The sequence below is a fragment of the Diabrotica virgifera genome, chromosome 10 (assembly GCF_917563875.1).
Source record: "Diabrotica virgifera virgifera chromosome 10, PGI_DIABVI_V3a".
Classification (NCBI taxonomy): Eukaryota; Metazoa; Arthropoda; class Insecta; order Coleoptera; family Chrysomelidae; genus Diabrotica; species Diabrotica virgifera.
In genome coordinates, this window is record NC_065452.1 from 146745868 (window position 1) to 146760111 (window position 14244).

Sequence of the window (14244 nt, forward strand, 5' to 3'; positions counted from 1 at the left end):
ATAAACAAATTAGCAATCCTAAATCTTCTTTTTTTAATTAGTGCTCTGTAACTCCTAAGATTTTTTAGGAGAGAGTGTAGAGAGTCTTAGTTCTCCTCCTAAACCAAAAACATTCAAATAAAAATTCACCATAATTTAGTTCTGCACAAAGTTATTATTTTTTCGATTTCCTTCAACAAAAATTTTACTCGGAAAATCTGAGTTTTCCCAATCTGCAAATCTCAATTAAAATTTTAGGGAAGTAATTATTTATCAATAATTAAATAAATTGATGACATGAAATATTGTTTATAGTAGATTATATATTAGGAGGCCGGCGACAATTTAACCAATAGTTTGGCAATAATTAAAATGTTAATTAAAAAATTTCGGTCGAAATTATAACCAGAGAGATTATGATACACCAGAATAACTATGATTTTCGTATAAAAAAGCACTATACATATTCAACGTACTTTACAGAATTGAAATTGGACTATTTTAGCGGTCTCAGGAAGGTTATAAAGAAAAAAATTTTTGGCTTATAAACAAATAGAACCCCTCAGAAAATATTAGATTAAATTAAATTGAATTGCGAGGAGTGGTTCCAGGTATAACCGGTCAAATTTGACAGGCATTTGCGACAGAGGTTTAAACAACAGGATTTCAATCTTTGAACCATTACCTTTTTGATTCTGTACATACAAATTTTCATATCTTCAAGACAGTCATAACAAAAAAGATTTATGTCACCAAATTATTTAATTATTGATAAATAATTACTTCCCTAAAATTTTAGTTGAAACTTATAGATTTTGTTTGGAAAACCAGAATTTTTCGAGGAAAATTTCCGTCGAAGGAAATGGGAAAAAATATCTATGTGCAGAATTAAATTATTATAGTGAATGTTTTTGGTTTAACGTTAAAATCTTCTGTTACAGAGCAATAATTGAAAAAAAGATTTCGGAGCGCTAATTTGTTTATAAACAAAATAGCACACTTTCCGAGGACTTTGCATAGCTATATTACTAATATATGAAATCTTAAGATTTGATTCCAGCATGTCCAGCAATAAAATAGCTGGTACATAATTTTCCTTGTTTTATACTAATTTTCCCAGATTATTTCCTTACATCTTTCATTGAGTATTGAATTGATAATTCACGTTGTGGAAATTCTCAATTATTATATTTATAATTTAATACTATTCTAATTCCTCCAAAACCAGCAATTTTCCATAAAACCCAGCCATATTAATACCTTTTGCTTTAGTTTTCCTTGCAAGAAACAAACAAAACACATCTCCTAAACTAAACCTAACCTCGCTTTAGGCCATTAATGTCCGTGTCACAATAATTTCGACTCGAAATATAATATCAACCCAGTGTTCCCAGATGACTTTTTTGATGATCAGTAGGTGTCGCTTCAAAAGATCAGTAGATTTCAGTAGTATCAAGTCGCCTCAAAAATCTTATCAGTTTATACATAGACAACTAGATGTCGCCCCGAAAAATCAGTAGAATTCAGTAGAATTAGGGGGAAAGCAACCAGATGCCTCAAAAAATCGGTGGATTCAACCAATTTTTCGTTAAATTTACCGAATCCCTCTATTAAAATACGATGATTTTGAGTATTTTAGTATTTCAGTAGGTTTAAGGATGCCATCAGTAGATCAGTAGACGAGGATCGAGATCAATAATAGGTCTGGGAACACTGTATCAACCACTTTTTAGGAGTCACTATTAATTTCGATAGTCGCTATTTTGTGACGTCATTTCGTTAGTTCAACTAAAATCCACAAGGCTCGCACAGTCTCATTCCAACGTCGCCATATTGAATGCGACTTGTTTTGAGTCGAAATTTGAATTAGAATCAGGGCCCAGTTGTTCTACTTTCAAGTGCTTTCAACATTATTTTACTATTTTTAACTACCAATATTCAAGGTTTTTTGTAATTCAGTTTATAAAGGATTTTGTAAGAATCTCCACCAGTTTTCTAAAAAATTTTTCATAATTTTCTTGAAAAAATTAAGTTTGGAGCAGTATTTCATTCTACAGCAGTGTGAAGAGTCATTCCGTGGTGGATGTAAAAAACAAATACAATAATATAACACAAATTCACACATGTAACACACAAGAAACACTTTCTTAGAAAGGGGTATAGTGGTAACTGGTACGCCATCTGGTATAACTGGTATTTACTGTCACCCTGGGAGCTAAGGGTGGTAATACATCAGGTTCTTTTCAATGTTAAGTAGTTAAGGGAGAATGAAACATCTTACCTCGACGAACACCAAGTTTATTCTGATCTTTTAATTATATTATTTTCAATAATCAAAGTGTGTTATTGTTACAAATACACGGGTGCTTATTCAGCGCCCGTGGCCAAGGATTCGACACTCAATATTTAAATAAACAATCAAGGTAAATGTTAGTCGATATTACACAATCTTGACCCAGTTCAATATTGGATATTATTTAATATAATTCATCTTCTGATACTGATAAAAATCTTAATCTCATAATCTTATTCCAGGACAGGGGTAAACGCATATGCTCTAATTATAAAAGAATAACTGTTACCAGCTCAGTAGGGAGGTTGTACGGTCGAATAATAAAATAAAAAAATATAAAAAAAAAATTTTAAGAAACGCTTTTCTTTAGTTACGAGTGACTAAAATTAAAAATATTATAAAAAAATCAACTAAAAAACAAAAAATAAAAAAAAAATTGAAAAAATCTAACACGTCCGTCAAAGAAAAGTGTGGCGCGTGTTCATCGAATAAACGGTTTTCGTCCCACGCTTTTCTTTAACGAATGTGTTGAATATTTTCAATTTTTTTTATTTTTTGTTTTTTAGTTGATTTTTTTGTAATATTTTTAATTTTAGTCACTCGTAACTAAAGAAAAGCGTTTCTTAAAAAAATTTTTTTATATTTTTTTATTTTTTACTTTTTAGTCTTACACTTTTCAAACATTAAAATATATCGTCATGTTTATTAAAATATGTATAAAACATATGATGTACTAACATGAAAAGTAGTCGGAATCGGCAAAAAATTTGAAACTTTATTGTTTATTAATGAAGCATAGCGTAAACAATTAACGTAAAAATTGAAATTATGTATTGTTCATATCATTAGCTATACAATCCGTAAAAGTTTCAAGTTTTTACCAGTGGCGGCTGGTCTGTAAGTGAAGGGGGAGGTCATATCCGGTGGTTCAAGATTTTTTTGGAAAAACAAGACCTACAAATTCCATTTTAAATAATTTCTTATTCCATCATCTGTATTAGTTTCTTATAACTTATTTTGCAATATGTTGTTTAAATTTAAGCGGATCTTTATTTGACAAGTAAATATGAAATAAGTAAAAGGAACAAGTCTTCATTACTAATTGTCAAATAAATCAGATAAATAGTATGATATAATATGTAATTATAACAGCCAGAATATCAACAAACTACTTAAACTCAAAATCTAAAATAAATAAAAACTTACATTTTTATGCGGATTTAAAAAGTAAATCGATTCTTCTGGCCTTAGATTTTGCGAAATGATCGATCACTTGCTCGTTGAAATTTGTGATCGTTCGAATTAAAGATTTCTCCATAGTTAACATAGCTAAAGAACACAACCTGTCCTCTCCCATAGTATTTCTTAAAAACGTCTTGATGCGTTTTAACGTAGAAAAGCAACGTTCACTTTCCACTGTAGTCATCCACTATACGCACTATCTAATTGCATTCGGATGTCGGCACGGCCCAGAGTTGCAAAAGACATGGCACTTTTCATGTGATTACCAGACAAAGAATGTTTTTTTATTTTATCTTTCAAGTGTTTTAAATCAGTAACCCCCGTTTTGCACCACACTGGATCGTTAGAAAATAGTAAACACGGAAAACAATAAAATGCATTCGATACCTGACATCCACAAAGCCAGTCTGACAATTCATACATATTATGGCGAAAATACCGATGAACAGGTTTATTTTTGTCCATTGTAGTCTGCTTGATTTCAAGACACGGTTTTGGAATTCCGCAATCTTTAAACTTCAAACGTTCATTAAAATTTAATTTCATTTGGCGTTGGAGTTCATTATTTATACTAACCACTACCGACATTTTATAAAAATCTATAATAAAATAATAATAATCTCACGAACGCACTTAACTTTGAAATTCCAAACTAATCTTACTCCCTGCGTAGATAGTCACGAAAACGTTACCTACGGTCTACGGTCCGGTCAATGACCACGATTTAGTATTACAACTTGCATAAGTGCGTATTTTCGTGAACGTTCGGAATCCCAATGCTGTATTCTCACAGTGAGGTCAAATAAATTTCTTGACCATCGTGAATGTTCGTATTTAGATGTTTAAGAGTAGTATTGCGGTAAATAAATTTGGCTTTTCGGTAACTTTGAACGATACTATTGTATTTCGAACACAGAATGACAGTATTCTTAATACAGAAAATTTTATTTTTTTTAAGGAAATAATTACATTATAATCGTTTGATTGTACCGGGTGTCCCAATAAGAATGGCTCTCGGCCATATCTCAGGAACCGTTTATAGTAGAGCTTTGAAATAAAAAATTTTGTAACAAAAGTTGCCTCAGGAAAAGCCTGGAAATTATTTTCATAATTGTGGGTCCACCGCTAGAGGGCGTAATTGAATATCAAAAATTAAAAAATCTAAATTTTACAAAATTTTCCTAATGAAGGGGCACTTTAAATCCGATCGTCGTATTCTTCATAAAATTCTACGCATACTTGATTTGACAAGTTTAGGTCTACCTTTGAAAATAAGAGGTGGGGGTGAGTGGAACCTTGTTATGAAAAACTGGCTGTGAGTCCGGTTCTGCTTAATCAAATTTTGCAAACTTGGTCTTGTTGAAGATAGATCTTTTTCATCAATGTAAGCGTGATAATTTTGAACTATCCTAATAAGTAATAAGCCAGCTGGGAGGCGTTATTTAATTTTTTTCAGAAATCTAGTTTTCTTTGGAAAATATTAAATACAAGTATGCATTTTTAATCATACTTTATAAAATTAGATTAAATTAGCAATAGAATAGCGAAAACCGCATGTCGATACCTTTTTTCTATCTCAAGATATCTCGAGAAACGTGTAAATTTTATACATAACTGTTACTATCACCGGTAAACTAAGTTAATGAAAAGTAGTGTGCTGTGGAAAAAAACAAAATAACATTTTCCAGATGTCAACGTATAAAAATATAATTAATTAAAACAACAATATAAAGAGAAGCAATACTATTAAAATTAAATATAACACAGAACAAAAAGAACTACTTAGTGACGACCTAAATATTCAAATTGTTGCCCATCATACACTACTCTAGAATACATTATCCAGAGAATACTAAACGCCATTCAAAGCATATCGAGAGCAGAAATTGAGACTGCTGTTCAATCTACTCTTGAAAGAGTAAATGTTTGCAACGAAAATGATGGGCAAAAATTTGAACGTTTATGTCATTACTAAATAGTTGTTTTTATTTCTTTGTAATAGGGCTTTTCAACGCTTCTCATTTGTTTCGAGCCTCTGTCATATGCCGTATAATCCGTGTATAATATTAATATACGAGATATGAACGAGGCTCGAAACAAATGAGAAGCGTTGAAAAGACCTAATATACGTTGAGAGCTGGAAAATGTTTCTTTGTTGTTTCCATAGCACACTACTTTTAATTAATTATTTCGTTTACCGGTGACAGTAACAGTTATGTTTCTAAATTTACACGTTTTGTAAGATATCTCGAGATAGAAAAAAGGTATTAACATGCGGTTTTCGCTATTCTGTTGCTAATTTTGTCTTATTTTGTAATATGGTATTAAAAATGCATGTTTGTATTTAATATTTTCCAAGGAACACTAGATTTCTGAAAAAAATTAAATAACGCCTTCTAGCTGGCATATTACTCAGTAAGTTGGTTCGAAATCATAACTTTTACATTGATGAAAAAGATCTATCTTCAACAAGACCAAGTTTGCAAAATTTGATTAAGCAGAACCGGACTCACAGCCAGTTTTTCATAACAAGGTTCCCACTCACCCCCACCTCTTATTTCCAAAGGTAGACCTAAACTTGTCAAATCAAGTATGCGTAGAATTTTATGAAGAATACGACGATCGGATTTCCAGTGCCCCTTCATTAGGAAAATTTTGTAAAATTTCGATTTTTTAATTTTTGATATTCAATTACGCCCTCTAGCGGTGGTCCCACAATTATGAAAATAATTTCCAGGCTTTTTCTGAGGCAAGTTTTGTTATAAAATTTTTTATTTCAAAGCTCTACTATAAACGGTTCCTGAGATATAGCCGAGAGCCATTCTTATTGGGACACCCGGTACAATTATTACAGGGAGGTCATTGACCAATTGACCTAAAGGGATAACCGCCACTGGTTTTTACATTGTAAAACACAAGAGAATTTAAGCGTTTTCCATTAAAATCGTTTTTTTTTATTTAAACAATTAATAAACATAAAAAAAAATGACGCAAACTATTGAACTAAATAAAAGCGTTTAAAAAAGAATAGAATCAGAATACGAAGACATGGAAGAACAAAGTGGATTTCGTGCAGGAAGATCGTGCACTGATAATATATTCGTTCTGCAGCAGGTAATAGAAAAACGGAAGGCAAGGAATCTATCTACCCACCTATTGTTTGTAGATTTAGAGAAGGCATACGATACGGTACCTTTGAAAAAACTGTTTCACACATTGACGAAAGTAGGTCTCAGTAGAGAGTATGTGGATGCTATCGCAAATGTATACAAACATGCAAGTGTCGTTAAAGAAGGAAACTTTATATCTGAATCATTTCCAATAACAAATGGGCTTAAACACGGATGTTGTCTGTCTCCGATTTTATTTAAAATATATATTCAATCATCGCTAGAGCAGTATAGGAAACAAGTATCCGGAATGGGAATAGAGATAGGCGGTGGTAAATGTCTAAAAACTTTGTTTTTCGCGCAAATGATCAGGTAGTCGTAGCGAATGATGAGGAAGACATGGACTACATGTTTAGAAAACTAAAGAAAAAATATGAAAAATGGGGCCTCAATATGAATATGTCAATGACAGAGTATCTTAAAATAGGGGACGATGAAGAAGATCCAGAGTTAAAAATTAGAACCACAAAAACATGTTAAGAATATAAATATCTCGGATCTATAATATCTATAATATCTAAAGAAGACACTACCAGAAGAGATATCGAAAAGAGAACGCAGCAGGGCAAAAAAGCGGTAAACACTCTAAGCTCTCTACTGTGGTCTAAAGATATAAGACAAAAAACGGAATTGACAATCTATTGTACCTTGGTAGAGCCTATTGTGACTTATGGGGCAGAAGTTTGGCAGATGACGAAAAAAGATAGAAAAATAATAGAAGTAGTAGATATGGATTATCTAAGGAGAGCGTGTGGTATATCTAAAAAGGATCACACCAGGAATGAATATATTAGAAGGAGGTAGAGATGCATCAAGTCAAACTAGTTTGATTTTACTCAACAAACTTGACTTGATTTCGATATCTTTAGGTTTGACTTGAATTCAAACATCTTCAAACAGTTTGAAAAGTTTGAATATTACGCAACGTGTTTATTTTCAAGTTTAAATGAGATCACCTACGCTTTTATTTGTTCACTGGCGGATCAACGGGGGGTGGGGGAAGGGTAGGGGAAATTCCCCCTTCCAACAAGGTCCAAAAATATTTTTTTGACAAATTTCAATAAACATAGAAATGTATTGGCTGATACGATATTTAAACCGCAGACAGACAAATAAAACCCAATAAACGCGCCACTTAGGATAATTATTAACCTTTAACTACCCGCGCATCAAGTTATAACATAACTACACGCGTGGCGTACTTTGTACGCCACAAGGAAATACACTTAAAAACAACGGATTTGTTTAATTTTTTTTGAAAAAATACACTTAGTTGTTTGTTATAAACATTATTCGGCATCAGTGAATACTTGGAGTTCCTTTTCAGTAAGCCAATTGGGATTTATAACTGGAATCATGGAATAACTGGATTCCATGATAAATAAAATTACTAATAAAAAAAATTTTTAAATGTGATTTTTTACAGGAGAAAAAGTATTGTTTACAAAGAAAAATATATTTTTTGCCATAATGACTAAAAAACAATTAAAATATGTACTTATATTACGACTTATAGTAATATAATCCTGGGGTATATTGTCCACCACCGGAAACAACAAATAATAAAATGTAAATTACGATCTTTCCAGAGCGCCGATTATGACGAAACTAAAACCAAATTGTAAAGCACATTCAGTGAAAGGTTAGAAAAATAAGCAAGGTCAAAAATTAAATTTTTAAATATATTTCCAGTAGAATTCTTATATCTGGCGTACAAAGTACGCCAGCGCGTGTAGTTAAAGGTTAAGAAAGTTTAATGCATATTTATACATTAATTTTTTTTAAATTTAAACCCAACATTTGTAGCCTGTATCCGAAAAAAAATTAAATTGTAGATATATAACCATATAGACCTGGATCCCGCTTACCAAAAAAAAGTTGATTAATAGCAAGCTGAAAATTCGTTAATAGTGTAACGGTGTCTAGTCAGACAAACTTTGATGTATGGGAACACTGGAACAGAAAAAGTTTTAATTGTGGAAAAGGTTAAAAATTTGGAACGTCAGACTACGAAAGCGTTCCATGTATTTTGTCGGACAGAACTTCTAACTGATTTGTTACCATTTCATTAAACTCTCATGCAAAAATCAGACTGGTGTTTATCACCAACTGGGCATTTTAATGAGTGGAACACGAAGAACATGTCAAATGACAGGAATCATGTTGGTTAGTAATAGCAGTCTGATTTTTGTATGAGAGTTTAATGAAAGGGTAACAAATCAATTTGATGTTCTGACCGACAAAATACATGGGACGTTTTCGTAATCTGACGTTCCAAATTTTTAAACTGTTCCACAATTCAAACTTCCCCTGTTCCAGTGTTCCCGTACATCAAAGTTTGTCCGACTAGGCTAGTCACTAGACACCGTTAAGCTATTAACAAATTTTCAGCTTGCTATTAGTCAACTTTTTGGTACGCGGGATCCAGGTCTAATAACTATATGGTTAGTTTTGAATTTTAAAGAAATACCAAGGAATATACAGCAATACCGACCAGAGCAATACCGAGAACAACGACCACTGTTCTCTGGCAATACTAACTTTTGTATTGTGGTACATATTTTCGAGTGAACTAGCAGCTTTGGTACCACATGTTTTTTCGAACTGGCTCTTCGATAAATAAATGCCTTTTTTACTAAAAGAAAGTCATAATAAAAATTCCAAATAAGTTTATTTTGAGCTGTCCATTGAAAAACCAAATATTCTTATTTTATTGTAACCCTTAAGGTCATAGGCGTAACATGTCGCTTATCAAAATGTTCAATGTGTTTTACTTACTTACTTACTTAGTCCTAAGCCTTTCTACCTTTAGGTGTAAGGCTCAATGTGTTTTAAATGTATTAATTTTTTTCAAATCTTGAGAAAACTAATAGGAATTTAAAAAAAATTTAAACGCAGCATGAAAGACTACATTATTTCTGAGGGACGAACATCCCTGAAAACTTATATAATGTTTATTTTAATAAGTTACAGGGGTGAACATAAAAATTAAAATTTAGTGTTGTTATTAATTGCAAATATTTCATTCAAAACAAACTTTTTATTTATTATAAGAGACTTTCGGCCCTTGGTAATAACGCAATCTTTCATTCTGTTTTTAAATTTTTCAAAAATACTTTTTAGTTTTCTCAGGATTCGAAAAAACTAAATATCTACATTTAAAAGTTTTAATTTAAAACACATTAAAAATTTTGACTTTTATGTGGCACTCATTGTATTATTAATTTTCTTATCTTAATTGGCAACTAACATGTCTATCTCGACAAAAAAGTATATCTACTAAATAAATTATTATTCAAACTCTTTCAAACTAGTTTGACAAACAGTTTGAATTTTCAAACCTGTACGATTGACCAGTTTGACTTGACTTGAAATATTTGTCAGAAGGATTGACTTGAGTTTGACTTGAAATTAAGTCAAACTCAAGTCAAGTTCAAACATTCAAGTCAAACTTGTGCAACTCTAGAAGGAGGACACATACTGTATATTCCAGTGTAGATATAATTGAAACGAGACAACTAGTGTGGTATGGTCACGTGAAACGAATGAATGAACATAGATGACCAACGAAAGCTTTAAATTACATAGCACAACAAAGAAGAAGAAGGGGAAGGCCTTTATTTGCCTGGAAAGAAAATGTACGGCACATCATGAGAGATAGAGCCATCAAAGAAGACGAATGGATGGACAGAAAACGATGGCGGTCGAAATGCGAGAAGCGGCAGAGGCTGTAGGAACCTCGCTTATAGACAGGGCCGTAACTACCATTGGGGCAACCGGGGCAGTGCCCCGGGGCCCCCGGCCAAGGGAGGCCCCGCAGGAGTCCCCTTTGATTGGCCGAGATATTACATTGATTGACAGAGATTGACATAGATTTTAACGAGGAAAATAAAAATATTTATTTTGGAAGCCGGTCCTAACAAAATATTTTCAAATGACACAATTTTAAAAAGACCTTTAAAAAAACGCAACATAAAGTTTTAATTATTAACTGGGAAAATTAGTCTTTTCGACTAAAATGCAATTGGAATAGAACAGGGGCCCCTGAGGCCTGAGCTAAGCTGGGGCTTAGCTCAGGCTAAGCTTAACCTCCCGATACCTTAACATAAACATTTAAATTATTACTTAGGAAATTAGTTATTTCGGCTTAATAAAACCAAAAATGCCATTGGAAGAGGGGGCCTGGGCTAAGCTGCGGCCTCCGAGACCTTTCCTAAAGACATAAATTGTTACTGAAGTAATTAGTTATTTTGGCGAAATAAAAACTAAAATGCAACCGGAATAGGTGCCCCAGGTCCCAGCTACTTTGTCTTAACTAATTTACTCCAGACCACATCTTGGTACCACATATTGAAAAGAAAGGTAAGGGTAAGATAGAATCAGCACATTAGGATCAGTCCCACCAGTACACTGACCAGCTTCACCGAGTGTGTTCACTCACACTCACACTCACACTCACATTCAGCTCACACTGCAGTTGCTTAATGCACCTTAAGGCCGATGCCACATTATGCGTTTTGACCGGATGCGGTGAAAACGCATCCGTTTCCAACGCAACCGGACCGACCTGTCACACTATGCGTTTAGTCTGGTGCAGTTTGTAAGCGCGTACCGATGACTCAAAACACATCCGTTTCCAACGCAACAGGATCGATCTGTCACACTATGCGTTTTCACCGGATGCGGCGGAAACGCATCCGGTCAAAACGCATAATGTGGCATCGGCCTAAGGTGCATTTACGTTCGCTTGGTTATTCGTTCGCCACAAAGTAAGACCATTTATGTACATTTTACATTGTAGCGAACGAACGCATTCGTTGATGATCCATCCGCAATGTCAGATACAGATCGAGATGTAATCATTAGCGCTGTTAATTTTATAGTTATTGCAGGACATGCTGAAAACAAAAGAAAGAAGTGTGGTGTTCACACAGGAGGAAAATGCGTTTTCAAGGGGTTTAATATAAAACATTTTTCCTAACCCCCCTCCCGCTGGGGGGTACATTCTCCAGACCTCCCGGTAGGGGGCCCCAGATCACGTTTGCCCCGGGGCCCCCAACATCGTAGTTACGGCCCTGCTTATAGATAGATAACACAAATTTATATTGAAAACAAAGAAGAATAGGTAACGGTATGACATACCGTATGTAAGAGTCTAATGAAAATTTCTGGAAGTATAAAACAAACACATCCAAAACTGCTTATGAAAAAGGTTAACTCATTATTATCTTGGTTGATTGTTATTGAGTACGTCTTACATAATGTTCACCCTGTAATTCCAGGTAATTAAATAAAGCCAAATTTCTACACGGCCTTTAAAAAAATAAATATTATCGTTTATCCACAGTATCTTCATTCGATACGTTTCGTTCCCTGTTAAGCCTTCTTTTGTTTGTCATTGATAAAGGACGGAGCTAACAAGTGATGATGGTGTATTCCCTAAAGAGGGGTGGAAATTGACGCAATTATAACGAGCCCCTTATACATTGAAAATAACAGGAGGAATTTTATTACTGCGCACCCCAAATTAAAGAATAATGATTAGAAAAAGTGATTTCGAACAGTTCTTATTCTGATTTAATAGTAGTTGTATAATTAAGGCATATGTACATATATGAAATTCGACGAAGTAGTTTTTTATTTTATATTATATTATATATGAAATTATTAATTATTAATATAATTTCGGTTGTGTAGACTGTATGTTGTTAGGTTGCTAGTTCAAGTGGAATTTAGAGAAGTATTATTATTATGATAATACAGACAATATAAAAAATATTATAAAAATCTTAGCACAGTCACTGTTTGGTCACTGTTCACCCGCGTCTTGATCAAACACATATGCCGGTTTCACACGAGGTTTAACGTGTATATCGAATTGAACAACGTGTATAACGTGTATGTACAGTGGTATAACGTATATATAAGTATATACCACTGCCTAAAGGCAAGTCCTGGTAAAATCCTCTATTAATATAACTATAACAAAAGCAGTGCACAAATTCTATAAGAACATCCAGGCAAACATAAAAAACAGATTATCCGATAGCTTCATGGTGAATAAGTGACTACGATAGAGGTGCAGCTTGTCGCCAACACTATTTAAAATCCATATAAATGAGGTCTTGAATAAATGGCGAAAATCTTGTTCTGGTATGGGGATATAGCTAAACGACGACTCAACACTCTACACACTACATTTTACTGACGATCAGGTGGTGATGGCTCAGGATAAAGATGATTTAATATTTATGACAAATCGGTTTTTTCGAGAATACAAAAAATGCGGCCTATACGTTAATATAGAAAAAACCAAATATATGTGTATTGTATAGTATTTTTACTACAAAAGCGATATTACGTAGGTCAAAATTTTTGACGTATGAACACTGTCAAAACATTAGAATGTGACTTTTCATTATTGCCATGTTTATTATAAACATGGCAATAATAAAAGTCACATTCTAATGTTTTGACAGTGTTCATACGTCAAAAATTTTGACCTACGTAATATCGCTTTTGTAGTAAAAATACTATATTTGTGTATACAGCTCTGATTATGGAACGAGAATTCAAGTCTTCCAGAAAGTGGAAGGACAGAATTCGAAGTAGAGGAAAGAATAATAATTATAAAAGGAAAGAAAGTAACAAATTGAAGAGTCTCAGATGCAGAATCCACCAATTTAATAAAAATTAAAATGGTACATAGTAATTTAAACCTGAGACTTTTCGCGTTGAAAGTTCTTACTGGTACATCCTTAATCTGCGACTTTTTCAATTAATAAGACAGCCGACGACGAATATAGAAAACGAAAGGGAAACGATCACATTCCGCCTTCATTCGTCTAGGAAAAGGACAGCAGAGGAACTTTCAGTACTCAAAGAGAGTAAAGGAAATAAAATAATAAATGATGGTTTTGCTTGTTTTCGATTCAGAGGGTTGCACACCAGCTAGACAGGCTGTTTCTACCATTTCAGGCGTCTTCAGTAGCTTTTGTTAGCGTGCACACCTCTGAATCGAAAAATAGCTCCACCATCATTTTAAAGGGAATCTGAAAAATAATTCAAACTTCCCATTAGACGCGATACAGCGACATCTCATAACAAATTGAAGAGTCTCAGATGCAGAATCCACCAATTTAATAAAAATTAAAATGGTACATAGTAATTTAAACCTGAGGCTTTTCGCGTTGAAAGTTCTTACTGGTACATCCTTAATCTGCGACTTTTTCAATTAATAAGACAGCAGACGACGAATATAGAAAACGAAAGCGAAACGATCACATTCCGCCTTCATTCGTCTAGGAAAAGGACAGCAGAGGAACTTTCAGTACTCAAACCGAGTAAAGGAAATAAAATAATAAATGATGGTTTTGCTTGTTTTCGATTCAGAGGGTTGCACACCAGCTAGACAGGCTGTTTCTACCATTTCAGGCGTCTTCAGTAGCTTTTGTTAGCGTGCACACCTCTGAATCGAAAAATAGCTCCACCATCATTTTAAAGGGAATCTGAAAAATAATTCAAACTTCCCATTAGACGCGATACAGCGACATCTCATAA

General features: G+C 33.5%; 1 protein-coding gene across 2 annotated transcripts in view; it reads right to left on the reverse strand.

Moving 5' to 3' along the window:
- Nucleotides 1-14244, reverse strand: part of LOC126893404 (SKI family transcriptional corepressor 1 homolog-B) — a 226892-nt gene that overhangs the window by 164829 nt on the left and 47819 nt on the right. The window lies entirely within an intron of this gene.